Source organism: Bos indicus, chromosome 2 (genome assembly GCF_029378745.1).
Source record: "Bos indicus isolate NIAB-ARS_2022 breed Sahiwal x Tharparkar chromosome 2, NIAB-ARS_B.indTharparkar_mat_pri_1.0, whole genome shotgun sequence".
Taxonomy (NCBI): Eukaryota; Metazoa; Chordata; class Mammalia; order Artiodactyla; family Bovidae; genus Bos; species Bos indicus.
Genome location: NC_091761.1, coordinates 129363195 through 129381048, shown reverse-complemented (window position 1 = coordinate 129381048; position 17854 = coordinate 129363195). Strand labels below are relative to the sequence as shown.

At 49.0% G+C, this 17854-nt stretch overlaps 1 long non-coding RNA gene across 1 annotated transcript; it reads left to right on the top strand.

The window, feature by feature from the left end:
• The first annotated feature begins 1620 nt into the window (after positions 1-1620).
• LOC139178659 (uncharacterized) lies at positions 1621-16263 on the top strand. Its single transcript, XR_011563080.1, has 2 exons — positions 1621-4160; positions 4350-16263. It is a non-coding gene; the product is annotated as an uncharacterized lncRNA (long non-coding RNA).
• Positions 16264-17854: the final 1591 nt, after the last annotated feature.

The following is a 17854-nucleotide window of genomic DNA, read 5'->3' as shown; positions in this document are numbered from 1 at the left end:
CAGCTCATCCCTTCCCCATGCACTCCTTGGTATCCATAAGTTTGTTCCCTACATCTGTGTCTCTATTTCTGCTTTGCAAATAAGTTCATCTGTACCAAATCTTTGTAGATTCCACATAGAAACATTAATATACAATATCTGTTTTTCTCTTTCTGATCTACTTCACTGTGTATGACAGCTTCTAGGTCATCCATGTCTCTGCAAATGACACTGTTTTGTTCCTTTTACGGCTGAGTAATATTCCACTGTTTATACCTGCCGCTTGGGAGTCACACAATTCTGAGGCTGTCTCCTGCCTACTGTTCTTCCCCAACTTGAACAAAGTTGGGGGAATTTCCCACAATCCAGCTACCTTTGGAGATATAGACTCTAGGTCCATAGTCAACCCTCCCATCAAATAATAAGATAAAAAACAGAAATCGTATGTAATTTCAAATAAGGTAAAAAACCAAAAATTCAAACAATGAGCTACTGTCTTCAGTCAGCAGGTAGGTAAAAAATTTTAATCTAGTTGAGTCATGTCATTTGGTAAAGGTGGGAGCAACAGAAATTATCACCTCCCACTGGTTAAGTATACTTTGGAGGACACTTGTTAGCAAACAATTTGGCCTTATGTCATAAATCTAAAACTGTAATGACCACCTCATGACCCAGTAATTCCACTCCCAGGTACATAAGACAGAGAAACTTTTCAGTGTGTTCCCCGGCAGACAGCAACAAGAATAATCACAGTAGTAATGATTGTAACAGCAAACAACTGGAAAGCACCCAAGCATCCATCAGGAGCAGGATGGCAGAATACGGCGTATTCCTGTGCCGGCTGCTAGAGCAGCAAAACTGGGTAAATCAAAGCGCGTGCATAACAGTGCCAACAACAAAAACATGCCAGAGGAAACAAACTGTTTAAGGATATAAATATATGTGGCAAAGCCATAAGGAAAAGCAAGGAAACATTCAACATAAAACTCAGGGAATTCCCTGGCGGTCCAGAGCTTTCATTAGAGAGGGAATGGGTTTGATCCCTGGTCAGGGAATTAAAATCCCACAAGCGGTGTAGTAAATAAATAAATAAAAATAGCAATAAAATTAAAGCTAGTGTTTACCACTAGAGGGGAAAGGAAACAGGGATGTGATCATCACGGAGGGGTTTTAAAGGTATCAGCGATGTTTCTTAAGGCAGTAGTGAGTACATGGTTGTTGTTAGTCTTTAATCTGTAAGTATGTTTTATAAATACATTCACACACACACACATATATTCTTTCATAGGGAATTGAGATTTTCATATTTTTTCTTAATCAGTTTTGTACATTATAAAAAAGAAAAGCACATGACCAGCACTCGAAGTATTGGAACCAGCGTTGATACCTTGATTCTGACATGTTAATACCCATCCATACATCCTAGTCCCAAATTTCTGAGTTCTGAGCCCAGCTCTGCCAAAAGAAAAGCACATGACCAGCACTCGAAGTATTGGAACCAGCGTTGATACCTTGATTCTGACATGTTAATACCCATCCATACATCCTAGTCCCAAATTTCTGAGTTCTGAGCCCAGCTCTGCCACTGATCAGCAGGGTAATCATGGGCAAGACATGATTTCTCTTTGACCCTCAGTTTGTTTGTAAAAAACGGGAACATTAGCATGGCTATGCTGCCCCAAAGGGGTGTTCCAATAAGATCATATATATGATAAGATGTAATTGTAGCATCCTGGATAAATGTAACCATAATAACAGAGCTGGAGGAGAATGGCAATAAGCACACATTTTGGGTAAGGCAGGCTCAAGTCCCAGTCCCCGTCGCTCCACTTGCTTGCTGTGACCATTGGGTAAGTTACTTAAGCTCTCCGAGTTCCAGTGATGAAGGTGATAATTCACACCTCGCCAGAGTTTAGGGAGAACTGATTAGAGCATGGATCTTAATGCCCAACATAGTAAATGATGACTTCTCTGGTTTCTACAGGATGGATCCAACCATGTTCAGGTCTCCAGGTGACAAGGTCTCTTCCCTCGCTAGAAACAAGGCATCGCTGTCCGTTTTAGCCAGTGATGTCACCATTGTCAGAACTACCAGCCGTACCCGGGAGCTTCTCCCCTGCCCACCACAGTCCTGGCAGTCATCAAAGCGAAGTTAGGCCCTTCCTCAGCCTCTCCTGGGAGAAGGAAACGACAACCCATTCCAGTATTCTTGCCTGGAACATCCCACAGTAGGCTACAGTCCATGGGGTTGCAAAGAGTTGGACATGACTGAGTGACTTCACTTTCACTTTCAGCCTCTCCTGAGCCCAGTAGCATCTTCCCTGGAGTCCACATCATACAGACTCTAGCCATATCATATGCCTCCCAGCTCCAACGTCTCTGCAGAGGGGTAGAGAGGAAAAAGCAGCGACGCCTGGGTCCCAGTTCCAACTTGGTCCACAGGCTACCTCTGACCACAGCTGGCTGGACCAGGGTGGACTTGTGAGCCAAAACAAACCAGCAGGTTCTCTCTTGGGAATTTAAATTGGAGACTGTGAACAGCTGAGTGGAGGGAGAGCTGATGGAGGGGGAACAACTCGAATGCTAAGGATTCTGGGGCAGGAATCGGGCCACAGCCGTGACCAAGGGGTGGGAAAAGCCATCAGTAAACAACCAACCAACAGGTCTGCAGAGAGAGGCAGGAGGACAGGGGACCCGGAGAAGGGAGCAGGGAGAGAGGAGACCCACCTGCCCCAGGAGAGGAGAAGGAAGGAGCCTTCCAAGCCCAGTGAATACTCTTTACCCTTAGATGTCCATGAGCAGCCTCTGCACCAAGGAAACCTCATTTGTAGCAACTTACACTTTTTCTGTTGAGCCAGTTCAAATGGACACAACAGGCCGGGAGAAAGAGAAATCAGACAGAGGATTTTCAGCTCCTTCCCACCAAACGATCCCCGCTGGGGACGAGGCAAGTCACTTCACCTCCTGTGCTTTTCTTTCTCATCTGTAAATTGGGGTCCTAACACCTTTTGCCCAGAACTGCTATGTGGATTCCGGGAAGGCACAGTCACTGCAGGCATCCTTTTTAACCCCTCTTAACTAAGGCTTCCCACCCAGGGCTCAACTCCTCCAGCCTGCAGAAGAATCTGTCACTTCCCTTTCAGAAGGAGCTTTATTTTAACTGAGTGAGTCATAAAGCCTTGCCAGAAACAAAGAGGATGTATGGGTTTAATGTATCCTCAGAAGTCTGTCCCATCTTTTTGGAGGAAAAAAAAAAAACCAATAAGCTGTGATAAAGATTTGATGCAGCAGAATCAGTGCCCCACAGAGGAATTTCTGTCTGTTCTTTCTCTGGAAGCTGTGCGGTACGGATGAGTGAGCCCTGACCAGGGAAACCATTCTCCTCAAATCTGAACACTGCTTTTTATTTTACAAAGCACATCCACAGCTGTTATTTCATCTGTTGCTCATGGGACCTCCCACAATCTCGGTCTTTGTAAAATCAGGGTATCAAGTCTATCTCCCATGAGTGAAATAAATATGAGAGGAAGATTAAAAAATTTTAATAGGAGCGTGTGTCCATCTATCCATCAATCAGTATATCTGTAAATGAATGGAAGTTTTGAAATCTAGTCAGTTTCTTGAGCAAGTCAACATTTCACCTCAATTAAAATCTAGAGAATGGGGACTTCCTTGGTGGTCCAGTAGCTAAGAATCTGCCTTCCAATGCAGGGGACATGGGTTCGATCCCTGGTTGGGGAACTAAGATCCCACATACTGCTGGGCAGCTAAGCTCAACTGCTGCAACTGGAGAAGCCTGTATGCCGCAACAAAGACTCAACAGAGTCATAATAAAATAATAATAAAATAAAATGACCTCTTAAAAAATCTGGCAAATGTCGAAAAATCAAAAGCAGTCAAACCTCTGAGCTAGAACTTCTGCTCCCAATAAAAACAATAAAAACATGGACAAATGTTCACCAAAAGGCATGTGCAAGAGTTATTCATAACAGCACTATTGAGCAACCCCAAACTGGAAGCCACCCAAACAAAGGTCAACAGTCTAATGGATAAATCCACTGTGGCATATTCCTACAGCAGAATACTACAGGCCAGTGAGAATGAGCCCCACCTCCCTGCCACACTCAGCCATGTGGATGAACTTCACGGAACAGAAGACACTCAGTGCTATGACCCCACGTGTGAGTCAAGCTTCATAAAGTTCATGAACGGGCAAAACTGATCTGCTGTGATGGGAGTCACGCTAATGTGTTGTGTTTGAGGGGAAAGAGGCAGTGATGGGGAGGGAATATGAGAGGGGCTGCTGGGTGAAGGTCATATGGTCTGCCCGCTACATGTGAACTTTCAAAAATGCCTGCATCTGGTTCCAGCGAGGAACCAGAACCTGTGCCATCAACATCAGGCGTGAGTGAAACTGCAGCTTGCCCTCCGTCTCCTGTTGCTGACGATCCTTCAGATCTACCACCTCCCACCTCTCCTCCCGCCTGCCGTCGGTAACTCTTCTCGCCTGTTCACTCGATGCCAGCCCTTGGATGCCAGCTGTTACGCTGTACCACTGTACTTCTCTAGGTACTGTACTACAAAATTTTAAATGCTTTATTTTCTGTTTTTAAAAAGGTATTATTTGTGTGAAAAGTACTATAGACCTATCACAGTATTCTATACCTGATGGTGTTGGGTACCTAGGCTAACGGGATTGGACTTTACGAATGAATTGGACTTGTGCTCTCAGAACGGAATTGGTTTGTATGGAGGGGACTTACTGTATTCTGTTTCCTGAGCTAGGTGCGTTCACTTTGTGAATATTCATCAGTCTGTGCATTTGTGTTTGGGGTACTTTTGTTTTTGTAAAAATGTTTACCCCCCAAAATTAGTGGTTAAGTGCCTAAGAACTGGGGTACCAGTTCTGTGCTCAAAGGGGGCCTTGAACTCGTCATTTAACCTCTTGAGTTCGGTTTCTCCGTGGGGCAAATGGGTAGGGTAACAGTACCAACACTACAGGGCTATTTTGTTTGAATGAGCTGAGTGAAAAGCACCTGCCATGGAGTGGATGCTCTGGACATTTTAGTTAGTTGTAATTAACAGTCCCTCCCTAGCAAACATGATCTTGAAGGAACTTTTATTTTTTTGGTTTATTTTTAAAAAACATTTATTTATTTGACTGCATTGGGTCCTGGTTGCAGGGGATCTTTATTTGCAGCACGTGGGACCTAGTTTTCTGACCAGGGATCGAACCAGGGCCCCTTGCACCAGGATCATGGACTCTTAGCCACTGGACCACCAGGGAAGTCCCTTGAAGGAACTTTTAAAATGATATAAACCAATATAATGAGCTGAGATGCTAAGACCCAAAGATTACAGATGTCTTGCCCCAGATTTCAGAGGAAAGTTCCACCTCCCTCCCAGCTCAGCTCAGCGTCCACCTCCCCATGCTGTCCCCATCTTCCCCTGTCAAGAGAAGGCATGTATTTCCTGGACCTGGGCTCAGCACGGATCAGCCGTGGCCAGCAGGGTCAGGCAAGGCTGGCAGTGAACTTGTTCTAAATCTAGTTCTCAAGGTGCTGTGCATATTTCTGCTTGTGGTCCATCATCTCCATGAGAAGACCATGTATGGGCTTACCACTGGCCCCGAGAGGAGGGGACAAAGACATGTGGAACAGAGCTGCTTATACCAATGGCCCCAGCAAATCCCCACGGAGAATAGAGCACCTCAGCTGACCGGCAGACACACGTGTGAGCCCAGCTAAAATAGCAAACATGCCCAGCCCATTTCAGATTAAATCAGCCAGTCTCCAGACGCATGAATTTTAGTAGTAAATGTTACTGTTTTAATCCACGGAGTTTGGGGGTGGCTTGTTACACAGCCATAGCTGACAGGTATAGTCTCCTCTCAGTATAGTAAGGATAGTACAGTAGTACTGAAGTACTGAATTCTACCAGCTTCACTGTCTAAACCTAACTCTGCCTTGGCTGTCTTCATTCTTCTCTACCCCTGTTGCCACTTCCTGTTTGGGGCCAAAATTTTCTCTGGCTTAATACAGTATTTATTTATTAATTTATTTTGTTGATCTATTTATTTAGCTGTACCAGGTCTTAGTTGCAGCACACAGGATCTTCAATCTTCTTTGCAGCATGCAAGATCTTTCGTTGAGGTATGTAAACTCTTGTCTGTGGCATGTGGGATCTAGTTCCCTGACCAGGGATCGAACTCGAGCCCCCTGCACTGGAAGCATGGAGTCATAGCTACTGGACCACCAGGGAAGTCCCTCTCTGGCTTAAATGGTCTCCCTGCCTCCACTTCCTTCCATTCTCTTACCACGTAACACCTGGAATCTTCCTTTTAACTAAAAGTCTGACCATGGCACTCTTAAATCCTCCAGTGGCTCCCCCTGCACCTGGGATTAAGTCTCAGCTCCATCATTTGGTCGAAGAGAACCTTCATGAACCTTTAATCACATCCGCAGCATCGCCTCTGAACCTCGCAGGCTGTGACCTTCCCCGTCCAGCGTCACAGACCTGCTTGAGTTCCTGCTGGCACCCTCCTGCCGTACCCAGGTCCCAGAGCTGTGTCCTGCTCTACACCTTTGTCTTTGCTGTGTCCTCCGCCTAAGTCACCCTCCGGGACTAAACTCTGGCATCTCCTCAGGGAGCCTTTCCTAAAGGCTTTCCCCCCCAGCTTGGGTGAGGTCCCCCTCTTCTGGATGCCCACCACCAAGGCTCTTACCACACCAAACTCTCCACCACTGAACATTGAGTGCAGGGACCATATCTTATTTAGCTCCTATAACCATGACACCTGGCCCACAGCATGAGGTCAATAAATGGTTATGAAAGGCTCCATGAGCCGAGGAACGGGCCCTGAGAACAGGGTACTGGACTGAGAGACGGTGGCCCTGGACTTTAGCTTGGTTCTGCCATGAATTCTCTGCAACCTTACAAAAGACAGTTCCTCCTCTGGGCCTCAGGGTCTTTATCTTGAAAATGAGAGGGTTGGGTCAGATCAGAGATTCTCTTGCTGTGCATCAGAATCACCGGGGGGAACTTTAAAAAAAATACAAATGCTGTTACAAACAACAAGAAAATACAGATGTCCAGGCTTAAAACCCCGAGGGCTAGAGCCCAAGCAATGTAATTGTTCAGAGCTCCTCATGTGTTTCTAAGGTGCAACCAAGTTTGGAAACCACTGGCCTGGATGATCTCTGGTGATCTTCATCACTGGCGATCTGGTTATCTTGAAACAAGGTAAAGGTTGTTTCCAAGGCCTTTATAACAGGGAAATATGAGAATTCAAACCTGTCTTACTTTCAGCCTTGCACTGTGTCAATTACCAGCCTTCATCAGGGAAGGGACCACTTTGAATGACCAAGTTGCACAAAGACTCCCACTGGGTGCCCTGACTCTTTGTGACCCCATGGACAGTAGCCTGCACCAGGCTTCTCCATCCATGGGATTTTCTAGGCAAGAGTACTGGAGTGGGTTGCCATTTCTTTCTCCAGGGAATCTTCCCGACCCAGGGATTGAACCCAGGTCTCCCACATTGTAGACAGACACTTTTATCGTCTGAGCGTCCAGGGAAGTCCATTCATCAGGGAAGGGACCACTTTGAATGACTAAATTGCACAAAGACTCCCACTGGGTGCTCTCATGCTTGTGAGAAAGAGGCCAGAAAGGTTTTAAACTCTCACCATTAACCTCTCACACTACCTCTTGGGGTAGAAATTCCCCCATATTACAGATGAAGAAACTGAAGTTCAGAGAGGTAAAACGCCTAGCCCAAGGCCACATAGGCACTACATAAAATAGCTGGAAGTCACAGCCAGTCCTGAGAAAGTGTAGAGCAGTCGCTACTGGCCACATGTGGCCCCTGAGAGCCTGAAAGTGCGAAACACACTGGGTTTCAGACTTACTTCAAAAAACAATGTAAAATACCCCATTAATAGAATAAATATTTATATCAATCACATGATAACATTTTGGATATGTTGAATAAGTAAAATATAAATCAAAATCAATTTCACTTTTATTTTAAAGTGGTTACCTCTAAATTTTCTAGATCTACAATTACATCTGTGGGGTCTTCCCTGGTTGCCCAGTGGTTAAGACTTCGCTTTCCAATGCAGGGTAAGCTGGCTCAATCCCTGGTCTGGGATATGCCAAAAAACAAAAACATAAAAACAAAAGCAATATCACAGGGGTGGTATCGCCCCCTAGGGGTCACTTTGGGACTGTTGTCTCAAAAAAGAAAAAGAAATGCCAAGTAGGCAAAGTGGCGATGGCACCCCACTCCAGTCCTCTCGCCTGGAAAACCCCAGGGACGGAGGAGCCTGGTGGCCTGCAGTCCATGGGGTCGCTAAGAGTCGGACACGACTGAGCGACTTCACTTTCACTTTTCACTTTCATGCATTGGAGAAGGAAATGGCAACCCACTCCATTGTTCTTGCCTGGAGAATCCCAGGGACGGGGGAGCCTGGTGGGCTGCCGTGTATGGGGTCGCACAGAGTCGGCCACGACTGAAGCGACTTAGCAGCAGCAGCAGAGGAAGCCTTAAACAGCTAAGAAGAGAAGTGAAAGGCAAAGAAGAAAGGGAAAGATATACCCAACTGAATGCAGAGTTCCAAAGAATAGGAAGGAGAGATAAGAAAGCCTTCTTAAGTGAACAATGTAAAGAAATAGAGAAAAACAATAGAAAGGGAAAGACTAGAGATCTCTTCAAGAAAATTGGAGGGGTGGGAATATTTCATGCATAGATGAGCACAAAAAAGGACAGAAATGGCAAGGAAGGATGTAACAGAAGCAGAAGAGATTAAGAAGAGGTGGCAAGAACACAGAGAAGAATTATACAAAGAGGATTTAATGATCCAAATAACCACGAAGGCGTGGTCACTCTCCTAGAGCCAGACATCCTGGAATGTGAAGTCAAGAGGACCTTAGGAAGCATTACCACGAACAAAGCTAGTGAAGGTGATGGAATTCCAGTCGAGCTATTTCAGATCTTAAAAGATGATGCTGTTAAAGTGCTGCACTCAATATGACAGCCAATTTGGAAAACTCAGCAGTAGCCACAGAACTGGAAAAGGTCAGTTTTCATTCCAATACCAAATAAAGGCAATGCCAAAGAATGTTTCAACTACCATACAATTGTGCTCATTTCACATGCTAGTAAGGTAATGTTGAAAATCCTTCAAGCTAGGCTTCAACAGTATGTGAACCGAGAGCTTCCAGATGTTCAAGCAGGATTTAGAAAAGGCTGAGGAACCAGAGATCAAATTGCCAACATCCTATGGATCACAGAAAAAGCAAAGGAATTTCAAAAAACATCTGCTTCATTGACCACACTAAAGCCTTTGACTGTGTGGATCACAACTGTGGAAAATTCTGAAAGAGATGGGAATACCAGACCACCTGACCTGTCTCCTGAGAAACCTGTATGCAGGCCAATAAGCAACAGTTATAACCAGATATGGAACGATGGACTGGCTCAAAATTGGAAAAGGTGTACGTCAAGGCTGTATATACATTGTCACCCTACTTATTTAACTTTTATGAAGAGTACATCATGCAAAATGCCAGGCTGAATGAAGCACAAGCTGGAATGAAGATTGCCAGGAGAAATATCAATAACCTCAGATATGCAGATGACACCACCCTTATGGGAGAAAGCAAAAAGGATCTAAAGAGCCTCCTGATGAGGGTGAAAGAGGAGAGTGAAAAAGCTGGCTTAAAACTCAACATTCAAAGAACAAAGATCATGGCATCCAGTCTCATCACTTCATGGCAAATAGATGGGGAAACAATGGAAACAGTGACAGACTTTATTTTCTTGGGCTTCAAAATCACTGCAGACAATGACTGTAGCCGTGAAATTAAGAGACCCTTGCTCCTTGGAAGAAATGCTATGACAAACCTAGGCAATATATTAAAAACCAGGGATATCACTTTGCCAACAAAGGTCTATAGTCAAGCTATGGTTTTTCCAGCAGTCGTGTACAGATGTGAGTTGGACCATAAAGAAGGCTGAACACCAAAGAATTACTGCTTTTGAACTGTGGTGCTGGAGAAGACTCTTGAGAGTCCCTTGGACAGCAAGGAGATCAAACCAGTCAATCCTAAATAAAATCAACCCTGAAAATTCAATGGGAGGACTGATACTGAAGCTGAAGCTCCAGTACTTTGGCCTGGTGTGAAGAGCCGACTCATTGGAAAAGACCCTGATGCTGAGAAAGACTGAGGGAAAGAGGAAAAGGGGGCGACGGAAGATGGGATGGTTGGATGGCATTACTATGTGAGCAGACTCTGGGAGATAGTGAAATACAGGGAAGCCTGGTGTGCTGCAGTTCATGGGGTCACAAAAAGTCGGACACAACTTAGCAAGTGAACAACAATTCTCATGAAATTCAATGCAGTCCCAGGAAGGGGGTTAGGACAGTACCTGGAGCTTGTGGACAGGGGCTGGAATAGCAGTAGTAGTGAAGTAATGGGCAACATTATTAACAGCTTACTATGTGCCAGGCACTGTGCTAAGCACTTCCCCTATATCAACTCACTGAAGTCTGACCACAACCCTCTGAAGTTGGTGCTATTATTAAATCCATTTCCCAGGGAAGGAAGCTGAGGCTCAAAGAAATGTTTTGTCTAAAGCCCCAAAGCTAGAACACATAGATCCAAAATTGGAACCTGGCTTGGTCTGTTCCAAGCTCCACCACTCATAAAAGGTACTGAGTCAAGTCAGTTCCACTTCCTTCTTCATTCACAACTATTAAACTACATGTGATGCCGCACATTCAAAAAATCTCCCCTGGGTCCCTGATATGTTCTGGGCTCCATCACTCTCGCCTGAAGGGGGTCTCTCTCTGCCAGGTAGAGGGAGAGACTTGGGTCCAGAGGAGGGTGTGCAGACACCTTCCTTTCACACTCTGCACACAATCCTCTGCTTACTTTTTCACCACAGCCCAAAGAGAAGGGCGGGAAGGTGGTTATAGCAGCGCTTCTCACACTTGAATGCACACATGCATTACCGACCATCTTTTTAAAAGTGCAGATGCTGGGACTTTCCTGGTCCAATGGCTAAGACTCGGCACTCCCAACACTGGAGGCCCAGGTTCAAACCCTGGTCAGGGAACTAGATCCCACATACTGCAGCTAAGAGATCCCACCCGCTGCAACTAAGACCTGAGGAAGCCAAATAAATTAATTAAACATTTTTTTAATTCTAAAAAAAAAATTTATTTATTTTTCGCTGTGCAGGGTCTTTGTTGCTGTGCGGGCTTTTTCTGCAATTGGGGTGACTCTCTAGTTACGGTGTGAGGGCTTCTCATTGTGGTGGCTTCCCTCGTTCCAGAGCATGGGCTGCAGGCGCGTGAGCTTCAGAAGTTGTGGCACGTGGGCTCAGTTGTTGCCGTTTCTGGGCTCCAGAGCCTAGGCTCAGTATTTGTGGGGCAGGGGCTTGGTTGCTCTGTGGCACGTGGGATCTTCCCAGGCCAGGGATCAAACCTGCATCTCTTGCATTGGCAGGCAGACTCTTTACCACTGAGTCACCAGGGAAGTCCCAATAAATAAATACTTCTTAAAAATGCAGATTCCAATTCTGTGGGTCTGGAGCAGGAGCTGAGATGCAGCCTTTCAGACAGGCTGTCAGGCGATGCTGCAGCTCCGCTGATGCCACTGACTCGCATGAGGGTAACAGTAATGTCAGCCCTGGGGTTTAAGGGGGATCTCAGCGTGTCAGAGCAAGAAGGACCCTTAGGAATGACCCACTCCAACTCCCTGGTGGTGCTGATAGGGAAAGAAAGGGCGAGACACTAGCCAAAGGTCACACAGTGAGTTACAGGCAGAGACTGCATCTTCGGAGTCCCATCCATGCCCCTTCCCATCCACCGTCTCCAGTTGGCGGCAGCATTCAGGACAGGTGTATCCAGACGCTGTCACAGCCAAGTCACACCACACGCTTTTGGCATTGTCACATCCTCTCCCCGCTTCCCATTTGAGCTTCCACATGAGGGAAGTAATCCTGGGAGCAGACTTGCAGGGCAGACCACACTCTGCAAGAAACCTTTAGGGCCGCAGCCTCTGGTCCTGGAGCTCAACTTGCCCCTTCCCGCCAGATGCTACACATCTGGGTCCCCAGAAAGCAGTTGAGCTGATGGATGGAGTGAAACCGTTTTCAGGACAGGGGAGACACTGACTTCTCCAGACTGGATGAGCAGGGTACTTACAACAGGAATTCATTTCCTAGAAATTAAACACTGAATTTGTTGGTGTTTACAGGATTCACCATCTGCTTTCCCTGCTGGGAAGCACAATACAAGCCATGATGAGAATATAAACTTTAAAGTCAGGTAGGGCTTTGGAGTTAGGGGAATTTGTTTCCCAGCTCAGCCATTTATTAGCTCTGTGACCTTGGACAAACTACTCCACCTGTCTGAAGCTGTTGACTCATCATCGCTTCAATAGTGAATGACTTAAAGCCTATCACAGGAATTCCCTGGCAGTCCAGTGGTTAAGAGTCCATGCTCCTGTTGCAAGGGGCATGGGTTTGATCCCTGGTGGGGCAACTAAAATTCCACAAGCTGTACAGTGTGGCCAAAAAAAAAAAAAGAAAAGCCTATTACATGTTGCCAAGAGCAATACAGATGTGGGTCCTGCTCTTAGGAAGACACCGCAGCCCTGGGGAAACCCTCCTGGAACCTGCGACCACAGAGAACTAGCACCTGCACCAGCCCTAAGATCCCTGCTGAAAGTGGCTTTGAAGGAACTTCCTTTAGTGGTGCAGTGGATAAGAATCCTCCTGCCAAGGCAGGGGACATGGGTTCGATCCCCGGACCGGGAAGATTCCACATGCTGTGGGGCCACTAAGCCCACGCACCACAACGACTGAGCCTGTAAGCCGAAGCTGCTGAAGCTCTTGACCCCTAGAGCCCACACATCGCAACGAAGAGTAGCCTCTGCTTGCCGCCAACGAAAGGAAGTCCACACAGAGCAAGGAAGACTCAGTGGAGCCACAAATAAATAAATAAGAAAGAAAAGGCGGCTTTGAAACTGAGCATTGGCAACAAATAGAATCAGCAAGTGAAGAGGACCTGGGGCCAATGACATCTATTCCATGAGACTTCCCTTCCAGGGAAAGCAAAATCTTCCCTGCCATGCACCCCAAATTCTTTTCCTTTTTCTTTTTTTGGCTGCACCATGGTGGCATGGGGGATCTTAGTTCCCTGACCAGGGATCGAACTCATGTCCCAGGTAGTGGAAGCATGGAATCTTAACCCCTGACCATCAGGGAAGTCCCAGATCCTTTTTCTTCACTTCCTGCTACTTATCTATCCAGAGACTGCACAGTCCAGTCCTCTCCTCTCATCCTCCTGTTGACCTGCACTCAGCAAGAGACCTCACCTCCAGCCTGGCTGAGACCTCCTCCTACAAAACCCTGTGCTTCTCTCTCCTCTGAGCCTTCGCATGGGCGAGTCCCTCTACCTGGAATGCCCTCCTCCCCACTCCTCCACCCTCTCTGCAGGTTTCTCTGGATGGACTGCTCCCGCCTCCTCCCCGTCCCTTTGGTCTTCTTATGACTTATCACACTGGACTCCCCTACCCTGGGGGCTCACATGCTGACTGCCTGACTCCCTGTTGGACTTGAGTCTGGAAGGGAGGGGGACATGGGGGACACGAAGCCCAGGGACCTCTGTGTGGGGTACCCTTCCACCCTCACCCACCTGTCCAACTCCAGTGTCCCCCTCAGGATTGAATTCAACTGTCTCCTCTTTGCTGAAATGTGTTCACCCCTTCCACCCGAGTGGGGCCAGTCTCTGCTCAGTGGTGCCAGCTGAGGCCTCACGGCAGGATTCACACCATACAATTCTCATCATCCTGCCTCCAGTGTTGTGGGTCTTTCTCCCCACAGGATGGTAACTTCTTGGAGCAGAGTCAGGTTTTGTTCACAGCTGTATGTTTGGGCTTAATAACGATTCAGTAAGGATTGACTAAGAATGAATGAAAGAAGCACACTGACAATTTTATGTCTGTCCCCCAACCCCTTGCTTTGTGCCAACTAGTCACAAATATCTTGTGTTCATCCCCCCCGAATGTCTCACAGGGAACCCAGACTCAACTGAGCCACGACGGTCCTCGCCCACCCAGCCCCCCCTGCCTGTTTCTTCCTTTATGGGCATTATCCTGTTCTTATTCATCCATCCCCAGCACTTGGAAGAAACCTCCGTCCCTCCCTCTTCCCAGCATTTAACTAGTTATTTCCCTTCTATGAATTAGGAAGCTGAGGAGGTCACACAGCAAATAAATGCCGGGTCCGGGCCTTGCCCATCTGGACTCCCTACCTATCTAGCCTGACTCTTGCTCCCCCACAGGTGCTTAGTTGTCCTGCAGCATGTGGGATTTTATTCCCTGACCAGGGATCAACCCCGAGTCCCCTGCATTGCCAGGTCGTTTCTTAAGCACTGGACCACCAGGGAAGTCCCTCTCCAGGTTTGTTTGTGCTCCTTATTCCTCTGGCTGGAAGCCCCTTGAAGATCTACCCGTTTCCTCCCCACTCCAGCGACCAGAGCACAACAGGCTTACAATCAACATAGAGGAACACTTCACATAAGGTTCAAATGGGCTGAAGAAAAATAACAGCATTCCTTTTTCTCCTGTTTAAAACTCTCCATTCAGAATAAAATCCGAAAGCCTCACCATGGCCTGCAGGGCCCTAGATAATTCCCCCGCCCCCCTCAGCCACCTCTCTGACCTCATCTCTTACCATCCCCTACTCCCTGCTGCCCATTAAATATCACCTTCTTGGCAAAGCTTTGGACCAGCCAAGCATAAAGTAGTCCATCCTTTACCATATCACCTTGCTTCACGCTCATTTGAGCAGTTAATCGTATCTGATATTTTCTGCTTGTGTGTTTATGGCCTGTCTCCCCTCCTCCCCCATGCACTTTCTAGCTCATCGCTCTCTCCCCAGGGCCTAGAACAGTGCCGAAAGTGAAAGTGAAGTCGCTCAGTCGTGTCCAACTCTTTGCTACCCCATGGACTGTAGCCTAGCAGGCTCCTCTGTCCATGGGATTTTCCGGGCAAGAGTACTGGAGTGGGTTGTCATTTCCTTCTCCAGGGGATCTTCCTGACCCAGGGATCAAACCTGGGTCTCCCACATTGCAGGCAGACACTTCACTGTCTGAGCCACCAGGAAAGCCCCGAACAGTGCCGGACTGACAATAGATTGGTGGATCTACAGCCTGAAGAGCTATCTGGGCTGGAGACATGCATTTATGAATCACGTGCACAGAGGTGGGAACTAGAGCCAATGGAGAGGGTGAGATCACCCAGGGAGGGTGTCTACTATGAGGAGAGAGGAGCGCCTGGGACAGCAGAACAGCTAATGGCTGTAGAAAGGAGGCTAAACCTGCAGAAAGAACAGATGAAGGGAAAACACGGGAGGGTCAAGTCGCAGGAGCCAGAAGAAGAGAGTGTTTCCAGAGCCAGGAGGGTCATCAGGAAGGAAGTCAAAGACTGAACAGTTGCTGCTGAATTCAGCTTCCTGGAGGCCATGGGTGACCTTGGCAGGCCGATGCCCCCTTCATGAGGGCTATCTGTGCAATAAGAGGGGTCTCTCAGGTCCTAGGAACTTCTATTTCTGAGAATCTGAATTTCTGCTCACATTCACATCACCCTCATCAAAAAAAAAAAGAAAAGAAAAGAAAAACAATTATCTGCCTGTGGGCTAGGAGAGAAGGGATGACCCGGGGGTGGTCACCCTCATTATTTATCCATCAGACAACTGACAAACTGAGGAAGCATCTCTGTATTCCCCAACCTATCCTAGGCACCACTAGGAGATGAAGAGGCCCCAGACCCTGCCAGTCACATCCAGGTGGCCCCCCCACCCCCATGCTATCCTCTAAGTACTGGCTTCCCAATGCCTTCACCCCAAAGGCCACCCACGTCTCCCCTCCACCTGGACAGGACCGAAAACAGCAAAAGGCCCAATTGCCCCAGTGGCTTTTGCTGGCGGCCGTTGGTAAAGAGTATCTTGATGCCCTGGTGAGGAAGGCCAAGACCCTGGGCTGTGGAGGAAGAGAGCCACCTGAAGGAGAGCAAAGACCCACAATGTGTCTTCCCTGGTGGTCCAGTGGCTTAGACTCCATACCCTCAAAGCAGGAGGTCCGGGGTTCAATCCCAGCTCAGGGAGCTAGATCCCATGCTGCAACTAGGAGTTGGCATGCCACAACTAAAACCTGGAGAGCCAAATAATAAAAATCAATGAGTACTGGAAAAAAAAAAAAAAAAGCATTGGAAGCGGATTCCAGGGAGACAGTGAGAGGTTGCTCCTACCAACCAGAGCAGTGACAGCCACAAGTGCCTGAGCTGCTGTCTGCAGCCAGGTGCTGCGCTCAGGAATGGCCTATTTGATTTGCACAGCAACGCTGTGAGGTGGACGCTGGAATCCCCTTTTGACATAGCATGAAATCAAGGCTCAGAGAAATTAAGGGCTTTCCCAAGGTCACACAGCTAGTAAATAGCCAAGCCCTGTGTGCTAAGGCAGCCAATCTGAGAGCCCCTGCTCTTAACCTTAGACCTTCCCCAGCTAGTGAGGCAAAGGGACTTTAGTCTTATCTTCTCTTCCACGCAGTGTGACCTTGGGCGAGATTTATTCCCTGCTCTCTGCATCTGCAGTAAAGCAGGTTTCTTAGTTCTCTTCCATGTCTGTTATGTAATTAACTGGGATTTGGACAGAGCTTTACAGTATATAAAAAGACATTCATAAGGCATCTCATCCCCCCACCCCGCCAATGGACCCTGTAGGATGAAAGAATTATCCTCTCCATTTGATAGATGTGCAAACTGAGGCTCGAGGAGACTCAGTGAGTGACCCGCCCAAGGTCACAAAGCAAGTTAGGGCCGCCGGGTTTCGCTCTCCACACTAGACGTTCCTCCAACTCCAGAAAGGAGCGGCCCGCGGCGCCCGGACCTGGCGGACAGGGGGCGGTGCCCGGCTACCCTCGGCCGCCCCGGGCCACTTGGTGGGGGGTCGCAGCCCCCGGCCCGGGGGATGGGGGGAACGCCTCCCGCCCCGCCAGATCTCCGGGAACGCGCGCCAGGCAGGCATCCCGCAGCCGGCCCCAAGCGCTGCCTCGACCCACCCTCCATCCGGGGGCTCGGGACGGCGCCCCCCGCGACGCGCCCCCCTAGCCGGGCAGGTCCTCCGGGAAGCCCCTTCCGGCGTTCGGGCACTAGCCCCCCGCGTCCGAAGGCACCGGGAGGCGGGACGCTCGGGCCCGCGGGGCGCCGAGGAGGGCGCCGCCTCCCAGCCCAGCTCCACCTGGGTGGCCGGACTGCGAGCCGCAGGGGCCCCGGCGCCCCTCCCTGGGGCGGCACCGGGCTCCGAGCGCTTACCCGCTCCCGGGCACGCAGGTGCGGACCGCGGGCTCGCCGGCCCGTGTCCTCGTCTTCGGCCAGCGCTTCGTCTCCCCGCCGGCGGCCGCCGCATCTCCGCCGCGACCTCCCCAGTGGAGCCTGGGGCGCGCCGCCCGCCCCGCCGCCCCGGGGGCCCTCCCCTGGCCCCGCGCCCTCGCGATGCCCACCTCCCGGCGCCCTGCGGCTCCGGCTCTAGGCTCCCCTTCCCGCGCCCGCCGCCGCTCCTCGCTCCCTGCCCCCAGCTCCTCCCCCGCGAGGCGCCCTCCCCACTCTGCCCGCCGCCCGCCCGAGGGAGGCTCGGCCCCCTTCCGATCCCGGACGCGTGGCCCCAGCTCCGGGCCCCCGCCTCCGCCCTCGCCGCAGCCCTAGCTTCAGGGGTAGGTGGGCGACAAGGAAGCGGGGTTGACGAAATCCCCAGCCCGGTAACCCCGGGCCCCCACCTGTAGGGGAGAGGGCGGACTGGGTCCAGAGG